Source organism: Balaenoptera acutorostrata, chromosome 14 (genome assembly GCF_949987535.1).
Source record: "Balaenoptera acutorostrata chromosome 14, mBalAcu1.1, whole genome shotgun sequence".
NCBI classification, from domain to species: domain Eukaryota; kingdom Metazoa; phylum Chordata; class Mammalia; order Artiodactyla; family Balaenopteridae; genus Balaenoptera; species Balaenoptera acutorostrata.
This window is the reverse complement of record NC_080077.1, coordinates 71,496,903-71,522,687: the sequence shown is the minus strand read 5'-3', so window position 1 is coordinate 71,522,687 and position 25,785 is coordinate 71,496,903. Positions and strand designations below refer to the sequence as shown.

The following is a 25,785-nucleotide window of genomic DNA, read 5'->3' as shown; positions in this document are numbered from 1 at the left end:
GGTTCTTCAAAGAAAATGTATGAACAACATGCAACATACATACAACATACACACAACAACATACAACAAGAAATAAGGTCATATGGACATGTTTTTCCAGTTCGTGTGGTATCAAATAGTCATATGTCAAGGGATCATTTAGGAAATGCCAGTTTATGAAGACATCCAAAGGAATGGAGATGGAAACAGTTCTCTGAGGAAAATTTAGACTTGTAAGCAGCCTAATAATAAACAGACCAGTGACCCCAAGTGTTTCTGGTTCATGGTTAAGCACTCAATAAGAAATTGTCAAATGAATAAATCAATTACTCAGTTAAGCAATCAAGCCTGAGTTGGAATTTGGATAACAAAGGAGAACAAGTCGGGCAATATAACAAAAGTATTTATGCAGGTCAGTAAAAAAAAAAAAAAAAAAGGATACTGATAAAATACACATTCAGAGGCATGAAGCAGTGATATAAAAAAGCTAAGGCTGCAAGCTGAACCATCAGCCATCCTTTCTAGCTGTACTTTGAGGGTGGGGGAAAAAGAGGTGTTTTATAGAGAACAAGAAGAACATCCAGGGACTTCCCTGGTGGCGCAGTGGTTAAGAACCCACCTGCCAATGCAGGGGACACGGGTTCGAGCCCCGGTCCAGGAAGATCCCACATGCCGCGAAGCATCTAAGCCCGTGCACCACAACTACTGAGCCTGCACTCTAGAGCCCACAAGCCACAACTACTGAGCCTGCGTGCCACAACTACTGAAGCCCGTATGCCACAGCTACTGAAGCCCGCACGCCTAGAGCCTGTGCTCCGCAGCAAGAGAAGCCACTGCAATGAGAAGCCCGCACACTGCAACGGAGAGTAACCCCCGCTTGCCTCAACTAGAGAAAGCCTGCACACAGCAACAAAGACCCAATGCAGCCCAAAAATTAAATAAATAAATAAATAAATTTATTAAAAAAAGAACATCCATAAGGTAAATGGTGTTGACACAGACTATAAAACTTTTGAGGCAGCATGCGTCTTCTTACCTGACAACTTTACTTGAATACTCCTTATCAGTTTCTCACTAATGGAGAACTAAGGCCTGACTTCCCTTTCTAATCACACACACACACACACACATACCCGTAGAAACAAAAACAATGTCCTTTCCTTTCCACAGTAAGGAAAGCAAAGGTACGTCTGATACAGGCAAGTGTCCTTGATTGAATGAGTCCAATTAGAAATGCAACGTCAGGTGTACCATGTATGCACATGTCATTTCATGTATGATTGTTGGATACAGTACAAACTGGAACAGGAGCCTATGAGGATCCCAGCCTCACTGGGAATACCTAGGAGAAATCATGATCAGAGTTTCCAAAATATGTCTATACCCAAGACATCCTGCCTTAGAACACCTGACTTGCCCACAGACTCCTTCTAAATGTGTTAGGAGACACAGGCCAGCTGAGTAAAGCAGCTCTAGGTGGTTCTTGAACCACAGTCCACCATGTGGTACCATGTGACACCCTGTCCCCTATCATCCGTCAGCTGATTGGTCAGGGCAGCAGGGACCGGCCCCAAGAACAACTGTGTCTACAGGCTGGCTGTGTGCTATGGGGTAGCCTGGTACAAAAGCTCCCCCCAGACAGAAAGTGATCAGTTGCAGCGATGAAATTCTTACCTCTCAAAAGTTTGAACAAAAAATATATGAAGAGACATTCCACTGTCAAGGGAAGCAGGAGTAGAAAGATAAGCAAAGGGAAGTTGAAAAAAAAGAGTAGCCACCTCACATCCATGGCAAAGGGGTAGAATGAAGCTCAGTTAATTCCTGCTGCCAAGGAACTAACAGTGTCACCTGTCATCAAGAGCTGCCTCTTAACAATTCCTGACAGCCTTCCGGTCCCCAAACTATGCTCCAGATCCTTGAGGTTTAGCTGTAAGAATGTTCCAGAGACTCCTGTCTCTCTTTTAACAGCAGTTACCATCACAGTCAATCACCACCACCTGCCATAACCTGCACTGTTCTCTCTTCCAACCACAGGAGCCCTGTCACACAGAGCTCCCAGGCCTCTGAGCCGAGAGCTTTTGGAACAGGCATGCTGGCTCCATTTGGACAGTAAGTGCCGTTGGACCAGGTTCAAGTCTTTTCTTTCCAGTGACCTTTCTAGGGTGAAAACGTACACTGTTTCCATTACTCCCTGATACCCTTCAGTTACCCTCACGAAACTAAATTAGTTTTTACTCCATGAATTTCAATTCTATCCATTATAGGTTTTTTTCAATTGTTGTTGTTATTTGTCTTTTGTTTTGGTTCCTAGGATAAAGTGACCTACTCTTTGCCCAAGGAGCAAGTGATGTTGATTTCCTTAAGTCTTAGCCTTGGGAATGGAAAGTAGTAAGGAAGGGCAGGGTGGGAGGGCCAGTGGGCAGAGAGAGCAAAGTAATGTCTTAGTTCATCAGGGCTGCTACAACAGAAATGCCGTAGAAACAACAGAAATGGTTGACTTATAAACCACAGAAATTTACAGTTCTGGAGGATGGAAGTCTGGGATCAGCTGACTGCCAGCATGGTCAGTTCTGGTGAGAGCCCTCTTCTGAGTTACAGACCGCAGGCTTTTCCTTGAATCTTCATATGGCAGAGCGCAGAGAGAGAGACAGGAAGCAAGCTCTCTCATGACTCTCGTAAGGGCACTAATCCCATTCGTGTGTGATCCATCCACCCTCTGATCTTCATCTAATCCAAATTACCTCCCAAAAGCCCCACCTCCCAATACCATTGCATTGTGGGGGAGAGGGTTTTGATATATGAATTTTGGGGAGATGCAATATTCAGTCCATGACAAGCACTAACAGGCATCTTTAAAGGGTTTGTGGACCAGGCTTCACTGATTCCACTTGCATCTTCTCCGAGTGTTTTGAGGGCTTTGGGGAGCAGAGTTATGACATTAACAACCACTATGTACTCAGCCAGGCTTAACAGTCACAACCATCCTAGGGGAATAGAATCACCTTCTTTCAACTTAAAAAATGTTGAAAGTCTGAATATACTCCAGCAAATGGGCATATTTCCAGTGAGATGAGCCCTTTCTTAATAAAAATAACCAGGAGAAATTACTAAAGTCCAGCAAGGGTGGGTAGGGATTTAGTCTACTAAAAAAAATAATTTGAAGATTAAGTTTATTCAATCAACTAACTTTTATTAACATCTCTGTGTCAAGCTTTGCATCACATTGTGTTGTGAACAAAACACAGTCCAGCCATTAAGGAAAATATGATATATTGGAAGAGGAAGTGAAGTAAACAATTAAGTGATTACAACAGAGCATGATGCGTTGCATAATATATACATGTACAGTGTGGTATGTGAGCAGAGAAAAGAAATAAACAGTTCTGTGGGAGATAGGAGAGGGGAGCCTTCCCTCCAGATTTGAACCGGAACATGATATGAGCTCACTAGGCTGACAATTTATTCAGAGAAGCAGCATGAACAAAAGCATGGAGATACAGAGATGCAGACGGTGTTTGGGGAATGAGATGTAGTGTGTGGTGGCCGGAGTGTGGGTTAGGAAGGAGAGTGACAGGAGAGGAGGCTGGCCGGGCAGCCAGGTCCATGAAGGGCCTCAAATCCCTCTCTGAGGACACTGGATCTCATCCTGCAAGCAGCAGAAAAATGCCTGAGGATTTTAACCAAAGGAGAACATGACCAGACCTGCAGTTTGGAAAGCATCTTTGAATGAAAGGGTTTGGAAGAATGAAGACTAGGTAGACAGGTGTTGGAATAGCCAGAGAGTGGTAAGGGGGAGTCTGTACCAAAGAAGAAAAGAAAGTAAGGGGGAAGAGAGGGTGGGGAGATTTTCAATTTCAGAGATAAAATTGGAGGACAGACAAATCAGTAGATTTGGAATATGACCTTTTTCAATCAAAAGAGAGCGAAGTTTCAGACTGCCAAGGGGCAGATCATCAATCTCACAATTTGAGGATTCAGTAGTAGGAGAGAACAAGGGTCACTTTCTTTGCCAAATGGGCCAATCCTTTTCACACTTTGGAGGTTGTCTACCTTCGCTTAATCACAGTCAACTGGGCAGAAAATCTCTTCTGGGAAATAACAACAGGATCAGAGGTGCTAATTACACACCTCATTTGTCTGCACTGTTAGCATTACTCCTCAATTGAGCCCTTCTAAACACATTGGTTACTTAACAACTAGGTTAAGCAAACAACCATTACTCTGCAGATATCCATTCATTTATCATTCAGCAAACATTTGCTGAGAACCTACTATCTGCCAAGAACTATGCTAGGTCCTAGATATTCAGTGGTGAGCTAGACAATACAGATTCCTTCCCTAACTGAAATTTAAGTCTAATGGAAGAGAGAGACTTTAAGTAGCATTTTCAATACCGTGTGTTAAAATGCAGTAAAAGCCCGTTTTTCTCATATTTCTGACTTGGCAGGTCTGGAGTGAGTCCTGAGATTGTGCATTGCTAACAAATTCCCAGGTGATACTGATGTCACTGGTCTAGGGACCACCCTCTGCATGATACAGAATCATGTAACTCAGTCCAGAACATTCTCAACCAAAACCAGCTGAAGAGAAACTGGCAGGAGGATGAAATCTCCTGCATTTCATACTTTGAGCAACAGCAGGTAATAACATAAAAAGAAATAACAAGCACAGTACAAGCATACTTGCAGAACTCTGATGACACTGAAGCAGAAAATCTGAGCTCATCCTCGAGCAAGTTGGAATAGAAAGACAGTGGAGATGAGTGTCCACACTTGGGACCTCAAGCAGATGTGGAACCAGTGCCATGAAAGTTTAGAGAACAAGGGCCAGGACAGAGCACTCACCTCATCACTCAGCCTCTCTCTTTTTTGTTTGGTTGGTTTTTGTTTTTTGCCCACAGCACAGTGTAGAGGGATTAGATGGCCCCAAATTGTGACAACAGTATTTTCAAAATAATTTCTCTGTGTGTAGTTATGCTTGAGTTAACTCTTCTATCAATAGATGCACTTTATCCCATGGGTTCATATCTTTTCAACTAATCCTTTTGTTGTCCTAATAAAATCTGTAGATCTTAAAGATCCCCCTCAGGCAACAGTAAAGAGAGTACCTGAGCATGGAGAATTTAACTAACCTGGATCCTGAGACCATGTAAACCATTGGGCCCTCTGTCTTTTCTTGTTTGTTTGTTCTTTTTGTTTTGTTTTTGGCCGTGCGACATGTGGGATCTTAGTTCCCTGACCAGGGATTGAACCCACGCCCCCCGCATTGGAAGTGCAGAGTGTTAACCACTGGATGGCCGGGGAAGTCCAGGCACTTTGTCTTTTTAAAGGAAATGAAAAGGACAAGAGAAATGGAAAGGAAATGGGAAAAGGCAGAAAGTTGCTCCTGTTAATTTAGTCAGCTTCTTTCCCACCTGCCTGCACTGGACATTGCAAACCCAGAGTCCAACAGCAAGACACAGAAACATAAAGCAGGCCATAAGGAGACATTGAGAAAAGAGGATTTCCCAAGGAAATGCTTTTTACTTTGCATTTTAATCTACAAAACGTGCTTAAGTTCCAAAATTGACACCACCATTAACAGAAGAGATTTAAATGTGTGCCTAAGTCACCATTCTGAGAAATGGCTCACCTGGCTCCCTGAGCACCACCAGACCACGTTCTGTGAGTTTGGTACCCTCCAGGAAGCTGTGATTCCCAGCCCTGTGCGTCCTGTAAAAGCCTCAGTACAGGGAGTAAGCCCCAGATGCGAAGGCACGTCATCCCTCCTCACCGAGTGGACTGGCCCTACACTGTCAAGAAAAGCCAAGAATCTTAGTTTTGCTTGGTTTTGTTACATTGGTAGCCAAAAAGTATCTGATGGGATATTTCTGCAGTTCTACACTTAACACGCCTAGACTCTTTGGGTCTTTCCTATACTTGCTCTCGGTTACATTCATTGGCTGGCCCCAGGAGAGGAGTTAGATAAGTGAAGTTTGTTTTCTGTGTTCCTCACTCCTTTGGTAACCGTCAGACACCCAGGTGCTCCTGTTGTTCCCGGGCTGCCCACAGACCTGCCCTGAGGCACCCACCCTGGGCCAGCAGCCCGTGCTCAGAAACCATTTTACTTCTCTTTTCTTCTGGAAACAGTTCCCTCAAGAGCATGGAGAATTTCCCCTGGAACCCACTTCTTGTGGCTCCAGGGAGGCTTTCAACTACAGCAAGCACTGTAATACCACCCCCAGAGAGCAGCAGGCACGTGACCAAGGCCCGGCCAAAGTCCTTCCCTGGGATTCATGCATGGTCCCTGGGGACTGTAAAAAGAGGAAGCCGGTGACCATATGCTCTGCTATTTGAAGGAGCCTGAGCCAATGAGACCAACACAGGAGATGAGATGAAATAAAAGCTGGAGAGGTGGAAAGAGCCCTAAGTGTTTTGGTTAATGGGGAATTAGAACAGCTAATTCCTCCCACCTCTAAAGGCTTATGATTCTTGAAAATATATCCATGAATAGTTACAGCTTAATAAATTACTCCTCTCAAGTAACATACCGGGAACTGAGTCAAGACTTACTCTGGTGGACTGAAAAGAGAATGTGGAGTAACAACCTAGATTTAAATTCCCACTCCAAAATTACTGCACGACATCGGGAAAAGCTGCTTAGTCGTGCAGAGCCTCAGTTTCTTCATCCATTAAAAAAATATATATATATATATGTATATGTATATATATATGTATATGTATATATATATATATATATATATATATATATATATATATATATATACGTATATATATATATATATATATATTTACTCCCTAGGTTGTTGTCAGACTTAAATGACCTAAAACTCAAAAAGGTGCCTTGGTAAACTACAAAGCCAGAGAAAGAAAGAGATTGGAGCAGGTAGGAAGTGAAATTAGAAAAATCTCTAAAACTGTGTAAGATAATGCAATGCAAATAAGGGTTCTATTTCGATAAATAATGCTAAGAAATCAGTCATGCAAGGTCCAGAAACTGCATGGCACGTTCAATCCAAGTTCTGGTTTGATCGAGGGAGCCCTCCAGTGGCTGATAGATAGGACGGCTCTAAATTCTCTTCGCGGTGGTGTTCCCAGATGAAGAGACTCATTGTCACATTATGATACTGTGTAACTAGAAAAGACCTTGGAGAGCACTTCCTCTATCTTCCACATTTGAGATGAGGAGACAGAGATGCTAGGAGGCTGTATATACATATTTCGAAAGTAAGAAATCATACCATTTAAAAAAATATTTAACCCTTTATATTTTTCCTAAGAATGTCAAAATTCAACAATTTCCATTTCAACATAAGAGCTACTCTTATTTTCAAAATGTATACCTAAGGCATGTCTATAGTGACCAAGACACAAAATGATCACTCGGTAATGTAACCATGGTGCTTTAAACACATTTACATCATGGAATTATTTCAGTACAGATGCTTCGGCTGAAATTGTCCTGCAATTAGAACACCAATATTTCTGCCTCTTCAAAACCTGTACTTGTGACCATTACTTGATGCCCTCTACTGGCCATAATGTTATTATCCAATGTTCAATACGAATTCTTTCTGCATGCTCTACTAATCTACTTCATAATATGCCAGAACATTAGAAAAGTTAACTTTGGGGATAAACAAGTAAATAAAGGAACAAGGGAATATACAAATTGCAAGAATATATCAAAAAAATAGGTAATGAAATAAACCCAAAACAAATCACTACTGGAGTAAATTTTTGGAATGTTAAACAATTATGACATCAACTAGTTTCACCTAATGTTTGAGCTTCAAAATATAACTAGGCTGTCAATTTTGTTCTCAGTGTAAAATTTTCCTATTCTGCCATTTTCTATAAGGATGTTCTATTGAACGATTTATTACTGAATTTGACACAGAGCGATAGAATTGTTAAAATTCAGTTGTTAACTGTTGAGACATGCCATGTTTAGAAGTGCAGGCAGGTCTTTTGTCTCCTTAGGTACGTTTATTCCTAGGTATTTTATTCTTTTTGTTGCAATGGTAAATGGGAGTGTTTTCTTAATTTCACTTTCAGATTTTTCATCATTAGTGTACAGGAAAGCAAGAGATTTCTGTGCATTAATTTTGTATCCTGCTACTTTACCAAATTCATTGATTAGCTCTAGTAGTTTTCTGGTAGCATCTTCAGGAGACAAAAGACCTGTATGCAGAAAATTATAAGACACTGATGAAAGAAATTGAAGATGATACAGATAGATGGAGAGATATATCATGTTCTTGGATTGGAAGAATCAACATTGTGAAAATGACTATACTACCCAAAGCAATCTACACATTCAATGCAATCCCTATCAAACTACCACTGGCATTTTTCACAGAACTAGAACAAAAAATTTCACAATTTGTATGGAAACACAAAAGACCCCGAATAGCCAAAGCAATCTTGAGAAAGAAAAATGGAGCTGGAGGAATCAGGCTCCCTGACTTCAGACTATACTACAAAGCTACAGTAACCAAGACAGTATGGTACTGGCACAAAAACAGAAATATAGATCAATGGGACAGGATAGAAAGCCCAGAGATAAACCCACACACATATGGTCATCTTATCTTTGATAAAGGAGGCAAGCATATACAGTGGAGAAAAGACAGCCTCTTCAATAAGTAGTGCTGGGAAAACTGGACAGCTACATGTAAAAGAAGGAATTTAGAACACTCCCTAACACCATACACAAAAATAAACTCAAAATGTATTAAAGATCTAAATGTAAGGCCAGACACCGTCAAACTCTTAGAGGAAAACATAGGCAGAACACTCTATGACATAAATCACAGCAAGATCCTTTTTGATCCAACTCCTAGAGAAATGGAAATAAAAACACAAATAAACAAATGGGACCTAATGACACTTAAAAGCTTTTGCACAGCAAAGGAAACCATAAACAAGACCAAAAGACAACCCTCAGAATGGGAGAAAATATTTGCAAATGAAGCAACTGACAAAGGATTCATCTCCAAAATTTACAAGCAGCTCATGCAGCTCAATATCAAAAAAACAAACAACCCAATCCAAAAATGGGCAGAAGACCTAAACAGACATCTCTCCAAAGAAGATATACAGATTGCCAACAAACACATGAAAGAATGCTCAACATCATTAATCATTAGAGAAATGCAAATCAAAACTACAATGAGATATCATCTCACACCAGTCAGAATGGCCGTCATCAAAAAATCTACAAACAATAAAGGCTGGAGAGGGTGTGGAGAAAAGGGAACCCTCTTGCACTGTTGGTGGGAATGTAAATTGATACAGCCACTATGGAGAACAGTATGGAGCTTCCTTAAAAAACTAAAAATAGAATTACCATATGACCCAGCAATCCCACTACTGGCCATATACCCTGAGAAAACCATAATTCAAAAAGAGTCATGTACCAAAATGTTCATTGCAGTTCTATTTACAATAGCCAGGACATGGAAGCAACCTAAGTGTCCATCGACAGATGAATGGATAAAGAAGATGTGGCACATATATACAATGGAATATTACTCAGCCATAAAAAGGAATGAAACTGAGTTATTTGTAGTGAGGTGGATGGACCTAGAGTCTGTCATACAGAGTGAAGTAAGTCAGAAAGAGAAAAACAAATACCGTATGCTAACACATATATATGCAATCTAAAAAAAAAAATGCTCATGAAGAACCTAGTGGCAAGACAGGAATAAAGATACAGACCTACTAGAGAATGGACTTGAGGACATGGGGAGGGGAAGGGTAAGCTGGGACAAAGTGGGAGAGTGGCATGGACATAAATACACTACCAAATGTAAAACAGATAGCTAGTGGGAAGCAGCCACATAGCACAGGGAGATCAGCTCGGTGCTTTGTGACCACCTAGAGGGGTGGGATAGGAGGGTGGGAGGGAGAGGCAAGAGGGAGGAGATATGGGGACATATGTATATGTATAGCTGATTCACTTTGTTATAAAGCAGAAACTAACACACCATTGTAAAGCAATTATACTCCAATAAAGATGTTGAAAAAAAAAAAGTGCAGGCAACAGAAAAACATGAGTGAATGCCCTATCTACTCAGATAGCCTTAAGACTACAATAAACTTAACTAAAATATATTCCTTAAAGATACAGTTTTATGCACACTCCACACAGCATAAAATCATACTTTGATCCAAAGAAAAACCACAACCCCTAATAATAAACCAAATTATGCCATAAGCAGTTAAATCACTGATGATCCACTCCTACCTTCACCACCTCATCATCTGTGGGGTCTCTGCCTTCCTTCTCCAGTCCCTCAGAGGTGAATCTATCAATACATTTCCCACATAGAGGCGCACCGGGCTCTACCTCTACCTCCTAAATAACTATTTTTGACCCCTCCCCAGTCCTGTTGCATATCCTAAGGGGGGCTGTGTTGCTCCCTGGGTCATCTTTGCTGTCTATGCTCCCAGCTCTTCTTGGCCCTGTGCACCCCAACTCCTAGCCCAGCCTCTTCTTTGGTTCTCACCTGCCAACCTTATTCTACTGTCCCCCTATCCCAGCTCAATGTCTGTATTTGTTTCCAGGGCTGCCATAACAAAGTGCCAAAGACTGGGTGGCTTAAACTACAGAAATTTATCTTCTCACAATTCTGGAGGCTGGAAGTCCAAGATCAAAGTGTCAGCAGACTTGGTTTCTCCTGCGGCCTCCCACCTTGGCTTGCAGATGGACACCTTATTGCTGTGTCCTTGCATGGTCTTTCCCCTGGTATCCCTGTGTGTGTTCAAATTTCCTCTTCTTGTAAGGACACAGTCAAATTGAACTAGGGCCCATCCCAATTGCCTCATTTTAAGTTAATCTTCTCTTCAAAGGCCCTATCACCAAATACAGTCACATTCTGGGGTACTGGGAGTTAGGGCTTCAACATATGAATATTAAGAATGTACTGTATAGCACAGGGAACTCTACTTAATACTCTGTAATGCCTATATGGGAAGAGAGTCTAAAAAAGAGTGGATATATGTATATGTATAACTGATTCACCTTGCTGTACACCTGAAACTAACACAACATTGTAAATCAACTGTACTCCAATAAAATTTTTTTAAAAATTATGAATCTTGGAGGTGGGACACAATTTAGCCCATAACACGGATGGATGCTTAATAAGCCACAGGGAGCAAGATCTCATGCCCATGTGTGATTGAGGATCCCCAGCTCTGATGCTCTGCCCATAGACTGAGCCCTTCCTATCTGCCCACAGAAGCCAAGGTTCAGACTCTTGTTTGACTCTACCCAAGGAGTCTTATCAACCTTGGGAACATCTCCACAGTTCATGTTGACCATTATCTCAGTTACTCTAAACTACTGTGTGGGTCTCAGATGAATGAATCACAGGTTCATCTACCTCCTCATCTATATCATGTTGCCAGAATATTACTACTACCACTTATAATAATAGTAGTTAAAACATTTATTGAGTTCTAGCCAGGTTTCAGGCACTTCTCATGTTTAATTCTCACTATAATCCTGTAAATTTGGTACAGAATACATGGGAACTGTATTATCTCTGCAACTCTTTTGTGAATCTAAAGCTACTCTAAAATAAAAATTTATTTTAAGAGAATAAAAAGAATAACTGCTAACGGTTCTATCAAATTTTCACTGTTATTTACAAAGTTTTGGTGCATTTCCTTCACTCACTTATATATATACATATTTAAAGGTAAACTCAATTAACAATCTCATTATCTTAGATGTGACACAATAAACCCAAGAATCAAATGCTACTTGATGGATGTGAATGCTTTGCTAAGCTGTACTCTTTAATATGTACCCTGTAGTTTGTCACTTCATGTACATGTCCTATAAAAAGCTCTCAAAATAGGGGCCTAGGTAGCATATGGTGTATTTATTATCTATGCTTAGCTGTCCCTAGCATCATGCATTGCAATGCTCACAATTATAAAACATATTTTTCTGTCCTGCTTTTCTACCTTGATTATAAGTTGCTGATGGCTTATATTTAGATTTCATCGTAATTAATCTTATGTCAATTCCCTCCCCTTCTCAATTCCACTCATTAAATGGGACTTTTCCTAATCTCAGCTGAAATGAATAGGTGTCATATGTCCCTACACTCTAAAGAGAAGTGCCAAATACACATTCAGGACTGGCTAAGAAGCATCCAAAAAACTGAAAACTGTAATCCTTTACACCTCACCAATCGCCAGGATATTGGAAAGGAAACTAAAAAATTACTTGAGGTTATTGGTGAGGTAACTGAAGAGAATTGTCAGTGTTATATTTCCACCCCAACCTGTTAGAGGAGTCCCCACTCCCACCCCCAGCCAAAGGACAGGGCTTCCAGAGAACTACTCAGACAGAATGGAGGATGAAGGGTGGACCTCAGAGGAGGGCGCCCCAGGGGGATGTTTGCTGAGAGGCAGGTGTGTGCTAGTCTGCCTGGAGCCTGGGAAAGAGTTTAACCCATGTCCTCTGGGGATGGAGAGTGCAGACACTGGGGCCTGCTCTTATCTGGAAGATCTTACAGAGAGAAGCTGGCTGGAATGCCTTTGGACTGCAGGGCAAGAAGAGAAGGCTGGGATGAAGAAACCTGCGCTTGCACCCACAGTGGGTGGAGGAGACATGTTTCCTAAGGGCCAGGAGTGGGCACAGCAGAAGACAGGCTTGAGTGACCTCTGAGGGACCCTGTCCCAGGGGATGGCTGGAGAGATGGGGTGAGCCATGCAGAAACAGGCTGAAAGGGGTCAGCCAGGGCACACATAGCCAACTTCAGGAAATGCTGAAGCCTCTCAGCCAGGGAGCAGGAAGGCTGTCTGAAAAATCCATAAAATGCGCCATGAGATAAAGAACCAGTATTTAGGCATAATCTGGTTATGACAGAGAACACCAATTCCAGGCTGCAATCACACGAGGTGAGGCAGAATTGCTTCGGTTCCAAATGACCAGAACTGATCTTGAAACTACAGTAAATATCCTACTAAAACAACATTTTTTATTTATTTATATTTGGCTGTGTTGGGTCTTCGTTGCTGCGCACAGGCTTTCTCTAGTTGCTGTGAGCGGGGGCTACTCTTCGTTGTGGTGCGTGGGCTTCTCATTGCGGTGGCTTCTCTTGTTGCAGAGCACGGGCTCTAGGTGTGCGGGCTTCAGTAGTTGTGGCACGAAGGCTCAGTAGTTGTGGCGCACGGGCTTAGTTGCTCTGTGGCATGTGGGATCTTCCCAGTCCAGGGCTCGAACCTGTGTCCCCTGCATTGGCAGGCAGATTCTTAACTACTGCGCCACCCGGGAAGCCCCTAAAACAACATTTTTTAAAAACCCGAAAACAAGACATCTTAATAGGTTCTGCTTGAATTAATAGATCTTTTTCTATTACCAAGAGATTAAAACAGGTAGCAGTTTGAAAGGGAGGGAGGGAGGCAATATTATTATTATGCCTCCTGTGGCACAAATAGTTTCTGGCAGAAAAACTTTAACCTTAGAATCGCACAAATTGAATTTTTAAGGGAATGGAAAACCTGAAAGACTGCTAGGAAATGTAGGTAAGAATCACCTTTCAAAATCATATTGATTCTCCCTGGAAACCAACTATTATACAAAATGCAAACTGCAACACAGGTCTGTTCAGGAGAAAGGGCTTGCTGGCATAGTATCAAATAACGTCCATCAGCCAGATGGCAATCTACTCACTACACAAATAGATGTGTCAGTCCTGTATTGTCAAGAGATAAGTCACTCACCAACTTAAATTAGAACCCGTGAATCAATACTCTGTTTTAGGAAACAGAACTACTCTCATCTGCACAGAAGTGCAGGCTTCCTCAGAGAAATTTTCTCATGAATTTCTCACCCATGATCAAAATGTACAATAGCCCTTGCTAAGGTTTTGTCAAGAAATGACCCCCTGACACTTGAGAACTGTATGTACACGAGGATGACAAAGTCAAGATCTGGAACCTCACATTCTTTAAAGTAATTCTAATAGAAACCTGCAACCCCAAATGCTTACTATGCCTAGAAATCGGTTATGGACAACAAGGCACATTACGCAGCTGTAAGCCCCAGCACACATGCCTAATGTCCTTCATTTTGAGGGTTACTGTCTGTATTAGTCTGCTCAGGCTGCCATAACAAAGAACCACAGACTGGGTGGCTTAAACAACAGAAATTTATTTTCCCACAGTTCTGGAGGCTAGAGGTCCAAGACCAGGCATTGGAAAATTCAGCTTCTGGTGAGATCTCTCTCCCCAACCTGTAGATGGCCCCCTTCTCACCGTGTCCTCAATGGCTTTCCTCTCTGCTCACACAGAGAGAGTTCTTAGGTGTCTCTTTCTCTTCTTATAAAGACATCGATGCTATCGGATCACGGTCCCACCCCTATGACCTCTTTTAACTTTAATTATCTCCCAAAAAGCCCTCCAAAATACAGTCACTTTAAGGGTTAGGGCTTCAACATATGAATTTGGAGGGGAGGAAAACACAGTTCTGTCTATAACATTACCTTTTCGGTAGTAACAGCGCATTGATTAATGTTAAGACAGCCTGAGATCAAAATGCATAATTTCTATTGTCTAGCTCTTCAGAGTTCTAAGATAACCATTCAACATACGTAACACTTTATTGAGTTAGATACCACTAATTTGAAGTTGGCGTTGTTTGGACTGGGGAATCTGAAGCTTCCAGTGGTACCATATATGCAAAAAGTACTACTGAGGCAATTGCAAGTATTAACAAGATTGCAGAATTGGGGAACCAATAGAGAAAAAATTTCAACTGCTGCCATTGGTATATAAATAATGAGCTGGTTACTAATTACCGTTATCTGGTTGTAAAAGCAGTTTGTGGGCTCCCCCTTCAGGTACTCCTTGCCCATCTTCAGTCAAATAACTATAAGTTCAGTGCGCTAATACTAAATATATATTTAACATTAAATATATATATATATATATATATTTCTTTTCAAACATTTCTGTCTCTAATGTATACAAATCACACTCAAGATCCTCATGGATAATCAAGGCCCTCCTTAATCCAGCTCTGTTTATGTACCCAGCACTGGCTCCAATTATTCCCCAGTATAACCTCTTCTTCAGTCAGGCTACTCTTCTTCTAGCCCTTGGACATCCCATGCTAATTTGACCCTGGCTTGCAGGGCTGGCTTGCCCCTTCTGTCCTTGGTGCTTCAGGACCTTGGAATGAATTCTAAAAGCAGAATCTAGGAAACAGAGATGCTTCCCAACCTTAGGGCTCCAACAGCTATGATTTAGGGTCTCAATGCCTCAGTCACTTTCATGTTGAGAATTTCCACTTCCTTTAAGTTTCACTCAAGTCCCACTTCCTTGAAGAAAGACTAATTTTCCTAGTAATTTTTATGGAGTTGCTCATCTCTGAATTTCAAGATCCATTCCACCCACTCTAGCTATGCAGTACAGCTTTTCTTCCTAGTCTCTTTTTTTTTCTTTTCATAAGCAGGTCTTGAAATGGAGCGTCAATTCCTTCAAGTCAGGTACCGCTGGCTTTCACTGTTTTTTTAAACATCCAAAGAGCTCAACAGAGTGTGGAAACATCATTCGATAAATTTTTGTTTCTTCAGAGTAGCTTGAGTTCAAACCTTTCACTGCTTCAAATCAATCCTCCGAAGTAATGCTAATTACTGAGGCTGTGCTGCATCTAGCATTCTATTCATGCTTGACATCACAAACCAATTCTGGAGCAACAGGTATGTGACAGCAAGAGAGAAACATAAAAAGAGGGTTGAAAATTGACAAATTCCTTAAAAGAGATGGAAAGAGTCACTGGGCAGTAGTCAAAGAGAGAGTCACTTAGGGAAGCTTTAATGCAGAAAAGAAAGCTCTTATTTGACATACTAAGCGGGAAAACAATTTAACTTTAGTTTATGTACATTGGTGCTAATTATTTAGATGATAAGAACTAAATTAGTTTCTTTTCTTAAAACCAAATAAATTCAAACCTCTTGAACTTCCTGAAACACTAAAGCAAAGTTTTGGGTAGAGTGGGCTAGAATAGATGGGGTGGGGAATATAATTGTATTTTATTTTTTAGATGAATCCTATCACCTAGGAGCAGTTTCTGCCCCTTTCCAAAAGTGAGTGATAGGGGTCACACTCTGGCCTCACCCTAATATTAGGCAGTGATGGAAAAATGCCTCTTTCAGCTCTCTGAATCAATAATTCTCAACCCTTTAGAACTGCAATATTGTATTCTAGCTTGCCTTTACGACTACCGCTTCACTAAAAGTCATCCGTGCTATAATTATACACACGTTAAGCATATAAGCTAAAAATACATACTTTTACTAAAATTTTAGACACAAAAGGATAGGATGGGTTGCACTGAATTATCTAAGATAGCCATTCTAGAACCCAAGCAACAATTCTCAGCATTTTCTAATACAGACTACAGTGACTCTGAGCAGAGAGAGCTCATAACCCCTTCTGACTGAATTTCATGATGTCTGATCAGCCAAATGACGTTCCCAAAAGTTTTTGGACAAAGTATTAATTTTAGCTGAACATATCCTGTCTTTGACCAAATCTCCAAAATATTTTTTTACATGGCAGATTTTGAGTTGTGCCAAAATTATACAATCAGGATTCCCCACGTAATTCAATGGTTGATCTTACTCAATAAACCATATGTGGTAGGTTGGGAAAAGTTGGCCACACATGCTTCATCTCTTTGGATTCATACCCCCTTTGTCATGGAGGTTTGAGCGCCCTCAAACTTGACTCTGAACTTGGCCATGGGACATGTTTAACCAATGGGATGCTAGCAAACATGATGCAAGGACTGAAAAACACTTGTGCTTTGGGGCTTCCCCTCAGACCACCACCACCACCACCACCACCACCACCACCACATGAAGAAGCCCAAACGAGCCTATTGATGATGAAAGGCATGTGGTCCAGTCAGCCTTGCCACCCAAGCCAAGAGCTACCCCCACCCCCGGAAGCAGAGCTGACCAACAGCTAACTGCAGTCTTTTATCTGCCAGTAAATGAGAGCCAGCCTAAACCAGAAGAATCACCCTGTGCATTCCAACTCCCGATGCAAAGAAACAAGGATCAATTAAATGGCTGTTGTCTTAAACCACTAAGTTTTGGGGTGATTTGTTATTCAGTAAGAGCTAACTGACACACCATGAGATTTCAAATAATAGCCTACCATTTTCCTCACCCCTTGCCTTCAACTCCAATGATCCCTTTTTTAAATTGGCCATTGCTAGATCTTTCATTTTTTCCTGAACACAATGGGATTATGGGATTGCAGTCTGGAAACCAATTCAGAGATTTAAGAGATTGTCTCATAAATGGGAGAATGGGAGTGCAATAATTTTCACCAGCTGGGTTTTACTAATATTCAGCTGTCCTATCTCTGCAATGTATTCCAAATGGCTGAAATACACTGATGGCTGAAATACAAGCACCAAAGTCCAGCATCTTTTACTCGCAGTTACTTGAAATGTAGTGAAACAATGAAAGCTTTCAAGCAGAACAAGAGTTTTTCTCTTTTTTTTTTTAATACACCAAGCAGGTGGCATACTATAGCCACAAAAATAGTATTCAAATTTCAATCCATCTCAACATAAATTGGACAGTTATTTGGCTTCATCATGGATCAAAGCCCCCAGATATCTGTAGTTTTTGTACTAGAGAGTCCAAAATTGAACAAGGGAGAACCATAAAACTAAGTTGTAGCCCATCCAAAATAAACCGTTGGTTTATGTCACTGACAAAAATCATTATTTTAATGCTATTATAGCTACAATTATTATGGCATCTATTTTTTTCTGATTCCTATCACATGATATTTTTATTTTTGCATATTTAATGACTATTCTTGCTTAACTTTAGGACATTTGGATAGACTTCCCCATAAATTTCCAGACTGAAATCCACCTGCATACCAAAACTCGTACTGAATTATTTTTCTCATCAATCAGTGAGGAGGCAAAAACTGACAACTGATCAATTATACTTCAAATTAAAAAATGGTTAAAACCAAAAAAAAAAAAAACGGTTAAAATTAAAAAAAAAAAAACAATAAGATTCTTGGATGTTAAAAACACTGACAACTAAAGTGGAGACTCATTGCAAACAAACAGGCTGGGGGAGGAATCCTTTTAACATTTTCAGAGTGAAATCTTCAGATGGTGTTATTTCTAAGTTTTCTTTCCTGCCGTTTTTATGCTTGTTGCATTTGGGGCAATTAAAAGACAAAAGAGCTTTAAGAGACTAGGCTTGGAGACCCTTTACAGGCTTTCCCAGTGTTGGAGAAATATGATGGGAATGGGTTAAATGTCTTCATTGAATGTAAGCGAGTGTCTGGCCTGGAGCCAGTCACTGTTTGGTTCGACCTGACCAACACGTAAACCATGTATGAGCGACACGACTGGGGCTGCAAGGACCGAGAGAAACACGAGGAAATGATGGATTACCTCTCATCACTGAGGAACAACAGCTCGGTCCATGTCGCCTTTCCTCTCTTCCGGTTTGACGTGGTGTGCAGGGACGAAGTCCTGTACCACTACGAAGTCCAGATGGAGAGCAAGGTGCGGCGGAAAAGCCTGGGCAAGCTCCTCATACAATCCAGCAGATCACGGCCAGCAGCACACAGAGGAAGAGAGTTATGTTAGCTGTATGTAAGCACAATCGTGGCGCCTACAGGTTCTTCAGAGAAGCGCTGCAATGTGAAATCGACGACTCTCCCCCAAGCGTGTCCGGGTGCTGCTCCAATGGGGTCCTGAGCCGTAGGACGAAGTGTGGGGACAGCCAGCACTCCCACGCGGGCGGTCACTCTGGTGGCTGCTGTCCCTGCACTCCCAAGCCAGAACACTTCTCTCAGGCCTGTCCTCTCCCTGGTCTCACGCTGCTTACCAGGTGCCCTCAGAGCTGTGGCCTCCTCAGCCCTCCCCGTGCCAGGCTGCACCCTGAGAGCACAGAACCTTGGGAAGGAGAGGGCCACGCTGCCCCTCCCGCTCTCTCCTAGAAGAGCAGGAGGCCAGGACGGAGCAGAGGGTAGAGGATGCTGTGGGAAGAGCCGGCGGATGCCTGGGCACAGGGCGCATGCTCTCATAGTTGCCGCCCGCTCACTCGGCTCTCGGCTCTCGCGAGAGTGAGAATCCTTCCGCGTAGCGTTCCTCGACTTTCCTCCAGCGGAATGCCAGAGGCGCCTACCGGCACCACTATCACTACCACACGCTCACAGTTGGACAATGGAGTGTTTATACCCACCTTTCTGAAAGTTCTGGAGCCCTGGGTCAGGGTCTGGCTGCTTCCCAAAGAGAAATGGACTCGGTGTAGATTTGGGCGTTTGGGCGTGGAGAGAGGCTTCGGAAAGCCTCCCGTTTCGTGGATGGGATGCTCGGATGGAGACCTTGGGAAGGTCTTTGGTGCCGCGACACAAAGAAGCGAGGGAGCTCCTTATGGCTGTGCTTTTATGGATCCACAGTTAGAGCAGAGCTGTGGCAGGGGACCAGACGACTCTGGGAGGAAGGCTGTCTCCCTCACTCCATTGCTGCCAGTGAGGGGCTGAGAGGACCAGGAACAGGTGTGATTGGGGCCTACCACGGGGACTCTGGCTTCTCCGGGCTTTTGGACTTCGCCACATCCTGACCTTAATCTCTTGATCTCATGGCAGTGACTCGAGTTTTTCTTTCACAGAAAAAAGCCGGAGGCTCTGCCTGCTCTTCTCCGTCACCTCTCACCACTGTTTCTGCTCCTGCCTCTCACGCCACCCCAGATACACAAGTTCTTACTCTCAAGGGGAGAATAACATCAGGGAGCCCCTCGTCTTCCCCCAAAATGTCCCCTCTTTCCTGGCATGTTTAGTGCTGTTTCCTCTCCTATCTTGGCGCTGATAGCTCTCTGAAGGTGGGTATCCCTCCCCACCGCCCCGCCCATCCCCCCGCCTGCTTAGCCCCCAGCCAGCAGCGGGCCCCTCTGCCCGCACTCCCCAGCCTGGCCCCTCGCTGCCACACAGAGCCACCAGTGCCACTGCCCTGGCCGGCAGCGCAGGGTGCAGCGGGAACGCCTCTCAGTGGCCAGACAGCTGCTTTTCTCTCCGGTATCACCTGTGACAGCAGGTGGCAGCCAGGAGAAGGTCTTCATCTCCTCTCGTTGGATAGAGAGAGTTCAAACTCACCCTGATCTCTAGGGCGATCTCTTCCCTTGTTCCCCTTCCAGGGAAGAAAATGACCAAATCCTTATCCAGGAAGAAGCACCTAACGCTTTCCCTTGGACAACCTTGAGCTCTGCTTTAGGGAGTGTCCCAAAGGTTCTGCCTTCGTGAGGTTGCTCGCGAGGAGGCCTGTCCGTCCTTCTGACCGCTGTCTGCTCACGTCCCACCCTCTGCCCTGACTCGGGCCGCCCGTGCTGGCAGATCTCTCGGGAGCTGTTCCTGCTTCTCCCCCCCCTCCGCCCCCCCCCCGCCTCGCCTCCTCCACACCCACCCCCGTTCCCGCCTGTGCAGGGGGGCCTGTACACACGGCCTCCTTCCCCCGGCCCAGCCCTGCGCTGTGCGTTGCTCTTGACTAGCCAGCAGTGGACGTGGCCTTGCAGCTTTACACAGGAATAAGCCCACCTTTGCCCCTACCCTGCTGGCTCCCAGGGGATTTTACCCAAGGGGGAGAGTTTTAATGGCTGGGAGGGGATTGGAGGGCTCATTCCAAGAATGACAGAAGCATATTTAGGAAAAGATTTTCCTCTGATCCCTGCTGTGTCTCAAAGGACTCAGGGTGATAAATATTTACTGTATTAGATCATGGATTTCTTTTTTTTATTTTCCTTTAGAAACCAAAACAAGTTTATTAAAGTAAACTTTTTTTTTTTTAGAGATCATGGATTTCTGATGCCTCCCACTAAAGGTGTCCAAAAGGGACCCCAGCGTAAATCCCACATAAGGTGAGTTCAGTGTATGTTCTCTCTTTCTGCTCCCTGGATACCTGGCAGCGAGCCCGCTGGTAGATGGGCGCTTTGTGCTGGACCCTGCTGGTCCAGCTGCCGCCAAGGGCTGCTGTCGGGGGAGGGGCTGCCTGAGACCTGCGGGTCACCCTGTTGTTGGTTTTGAGCCCATTCAGTTCTCAACTATCAATCTTTCTCCATTTCCCCAATGTCTTGGTTTTGAGAAACATAGCAGGCCTTTTGTACCAGGCTTTTTTGTTTGTTTCTTTGAGGGATGTTAAAATATTAATTTTGAGATTTTTTTTTAGTTGTATCTACCGTATTTCAGGTTATTTTCATTGATGTCAGATAGATGTGTGTATGACATGTTTATGGTTCTTTTTTTAACCCTTCCTGGTTTGTTTTTTTTAGAGGAAACTTTGAAGATAAACTCCTTCTTGATATATATATTTTTTTCTTTAGCAACTTGTTATCACTGGAAGCAAAGGGGAAAAGTGACCTCTTTTTGCATTGGTTATATTTGTTTTTTGTTTGTTTGTTTGTTTTCATCTATTTATTTATTTATTTTTGGCTGCATTGGGTCTTCGTTGCTGCTCGCGGGCTTTCTCTAGTTGCGGTGAGCAGGGGCTACTCTTCTGTGTGGTGCGCGGGCTTCTCATTGCGGTGGCTTTTATTGTTGCGGAGCACGGGCTCTAGAGCGCACGCTCAGTAGTTGTGGCTCACGGGCTTAGTTGCTCCGCGGCATGTGGGATCTTCCCGGACCAGGCCTCGAACCCGTGTCCCCTGCATTGGTAGGCGGATTCGTAACCACTGCGCCACTAGGGAAGTCCTGTATTTGGTTTTTGGGGTTTTTCGTTTTTGTTTTCCTGGGGGTTTTTTTTGTTTTTTCTTTGTTTGTTTGTTTGTTTGGGCTGCCCCGTGTGGCTTGTGGGATTTTAGTTAGTTCCCTGACCAGGGATTGAACCCGAGCTCTCAGCAGTGAGAGCGTGGAATCCTAACCACTGGATTGCCAGGAATTCCCTCATTGGTTGTACTCGTATGTCACAAATAAAAGATACTTTGTTCAGCTGAAAAAAAAAGAAATTTAATATTCTCAGTGGAATCTGGAGTGAAATACTGGACCTCTCCTCTGAAGGATATATTTCCACCAGGGTTTCAGAAACTGTTCATGTAATGCCAAAATGAACTGAAGTAAGAAACACTCCCTTTAAAAAGCAGGTGTCTGATAGGCAAGTCACTTAGATACAAGAAGTTTCTGACTACAAGCCAGTCATTTGTTTTTTTTGAAAACTAGAAGCTTGGTGGAGTAAATACAGAATTAACATTCTCAAGTTGAACAGACTCAAATCTTTATATTAAAACAGTAATTATCTTGCTTGTGTGCTGGATGATGAAAGGTCATTGAGGAAAAAATAGAGGGAATATTGAAGGGCATGTGCTTAATAAAAATGCTCACCCCATCATCTAATGATTAGATATTATTTAATAGCTTATTAGATCCTGGGAGAGAACAGACTAAGATTAATTTCATGATTATAAGAAACCAGTACCGAGACTTGCAAGAGGAAGTTTGTTGAAAATTATGCTCTAGCTTTTCTACGGTTGAAACACTATAACTTCCTGTCATTTAGATGGTGAACTGGGCCTTACATGATCACAGGCTTGGGTTCACATGATAAAAATAAATAATCCAATGAACCTCCTTCTGAGAGAAAATGTTTCAGAGCTAGAGGAAAAAGAGAAGGCTTAGTCTGTGCAGCCTGGGGTTTCTGTGGTTTACATTGTACATATGCAAACACAATCCCTCAAGACACTTAACAAGTAATACGTAATTATAACCCCTTTATTCAGAATCCAGTAACTAGGCTGACGGTAAAGCAACTCTGTGGGGCTTTCTTTTTGGTGGGTGTGAGTTTATGACAGCAAGCATAACCTTTTCCAAACTTTGAATCGCTATTGACCCTGTATTATATATTCCACATGCCTTACCTAACTTAATCTTCACAAACAACTGTGCAAGATAGATGAGAAAACTGAAGTTAAGGAGGGACTTCCCGGTGGTCCAGTGGTAAACAATCAGCCTTCCAATGCAGGGGACGTAGGTTCAATCCCAGGACAGGGAACTAAAATGCCACATACCACGGGGCAACTAAGACCTCGCACCACAACTACTAAGCCCGCGTGCCTCAACTAGAGAGCCCACGTGCTGCAAACTACAGAGCCAATGCACCCTGGAGCCTGCGCACCACAACTAGAGAGAAAAATCCCGCACGCCGCAACTAGAGAGAAGCCCACGCGCTGCAACGAAGAGCCCGCACGCCACAACAAAGATCCTGCATGCCACAATGAAGAACTGATGCAGCCAAAAAAATAAAAATAAAAAATGAAGTTAAGGAGAAAAGATAACTTGCCCGTGATTGTGTAGTTTATAAATAATGAAGACAGGATTTGGACCAAAGAAGGGTTTTGCCAATAACTTCATTTTTAGCCAGTACCTTCCTCTTAACAAAAGAAGTAGCAATGAGGAAACTAGAAGATCCTAGGTTTTGTGGCTGTAACTCACTTTTTTTAAAAATAAGGAACACTTCACAAATTTGCATATTCGTGGAGTGCATTGCGTATGGTCAGGGGCCATGCTAATCTTCTCTGTATCGTTTCAATTTTAGTGTACGTGCTACAGAAGTGAGCACTGTAATTCACACTTGGCCGATAAAGAGAGACCAAAAACGGTTGATTGGCACTACAAATAAACCCATGCAATATATTAGACCTGACCCCTAGCAATATTTTCTTTACCTGCCTTCAGTCATTAAGCTTCAACACTCTTAATCAATGGATACGTATGTCAGCTGGGTTTATTGCATATGAAAAATGCCCAGGAACAAACAAAAAATAATATGTTGTTCCCAGGAGCAAGTAAGAGATTATTGATCATGATACATGAGAGTTCACTCAGGTGCTTTGATGTAGTTGAGTGAGCAAGAGAAAAGAAGAACAGGTTGGTGAAATAGAGCTCCTGTAAAGAGGTGGATATTCTCCATGCTTTTGACAAACTTAGTTTATGAGTAGAAATCTATGCCACAGAGCTTGCCACCCAGCAACCACACAAAACCTAGTAACGCTTACCTGGTAAGCAGAATAACTTAATTCTCCTGTTTTCAAAGCTAGTAATATGAGACACAAAAGGAAAACATAGGGAATCTAAAGAAATTACAGGGAGATGGAATCTTTGCCAAGGCTGGACTTAGTATTCTGGCAAAGCTTTCTCTAATTAGGATAGGATAGGATATTTTAATCTATAGGATAGGATATTTTCCAGGATAATTTTGAATACACTATTATTGTTAATAATCATTGCTTATGAATTCATTAAGTAAAGAAATTTATATGTGTTCTGCTCGTAGAATTTCATACAAAGTCTTCATGGCAATATCCCAATATCTCTACTCCTTCTCAGCATTCTTCACTGGTTCCTCTGCCTCTGCTCACATCTTACAATTGGGACCTCTGAAGTATTTGTCCTTCACTCACCTTTCTTTTTCTCTCTCCCTATTCTCTTGGCTTCAGCCATCATGTCTATGGATTTGATCCCTCATCTGTATTACCAGCTCACATTTCGCTTGAATTCTAGGCAGTTTTTTCCATCACTGTGTCTGACATCTTCATTTATCAATGTGTTTACTAGTTTCTTTTCAAAGTCATTAGAATGGCCTAGACTAGTCTCGTCGTTGTCCTTTGAGTATGCCAGGCACATTCCCACCTGCAGGCCTTTGCATCCGCCGTTTCCTCTGGCTGGAACACTGTTCCCCTGCATATGCATGGCTTGCTCCCTTGCCTCCTTCATGTCTTTATCTAGTGTCAACGAGAGCTTCCTGACCACCCTCTTTAAAACTGCAACACAAACTACGCTAGACCCCTGTATTCCCTGTTCCCTCTCCCTGCCTTACTCTTCTCCATAGCAATTAACACTTCTAAAATTTATGTATTGCTTATTTGTCTATTGTCTATCTCTCCATGCTAGCTTCCGAGGGCAGGAATTTTTTTGTCTAATGTGTTCAATTCTACATCCCTGGTGCTTACAACAGTGGTGCAAAGTAGGCACCCAATATTACCTGTTGAATGGAATGAATGAAAGAATGAATGAATGATTACCCCACTGGCACCTCACATAAAACTCCTTCTTTTTTGTAAATCTGCTCCTCTTCCTTCCCATAAATAGTAACATCAGCCTCCTTCCACTCACTCAGACCAAAAATCTCAATCACTTTCAACAATACCTCTCTTTATCCCTTTGTTCAGTAACATGTCAAATTATTTTAAGTCATCTTGAAATCCCACTTACCCACCTCTTACTACCTATTCCATTTCTATTTCCCCAGCCCTGGTCCAGGGTCTCATCACCTCTCCTGCCCTTCACAGAGACTGCTGCATAAGTTCAAGCCTCACTTGCCTCCAGCCTCTATTCTTCCTAAAATGCCATGTCAGATCATATCATGCCCTGTTCTAAATCCTTAGCATGGAATTGAAGACTGTCCATGACCTGATCTCAAACCATTCTGCAATCCTCACCTGTCCACATGCTCTGTACCCAGACACATTAGACTGCTTCTGGTATCCCAAGGCCATGAGGTACTGTGATGACTCCAAGCCTTGCCCGTGTTGTTCCCTCAGCTGCCCTTGTTCTGAAAGTGTTCCCTGATCTCTCTCTCTCCTCCACTTCCCACCACTTTGTTGATACCTCTGTTCTAGCACTTACCCATTTAATCTTAAATGTTAAATGTTCGTCTCTCACCACAAACCACAATCGCTTTGAGAACTGCCAGCAGGCATCATTTATCTTTATACAAATCATAGTGCCTAGCCCAGTGTTTGATGGA

General features: G+C 42.7%; 1 non-coding gene and 1 pseudogene across 1 annotated transcript; one reads left to right on the top strand and one right to left on the bottom strand.

The window, feature by feature from the left end:
- The first annotated feature begins 15,671 nt into the window (after positions 1–15,671).
- On the top strand, positions 15,672–18,995 carry LOC103008526 (N-alpha-acetyltransferase 40-like; annotated as a pseudogene).
- A 4,501-nt stretch (positions 18,996–23,496) lies between these two features.
- Positions 23,497–23,598, bottom strand: LOC114235743 (U6 spliceosomal RNA). The gene has a single exon (XR_003621848.1). It is a non-coding gene; the product is annotated as a U6 spliceosomal RNA (small nuclear RNA).
- Between the last annotated feature and the right edge of the window lie 2,187 nt (positions 23,599–25,785).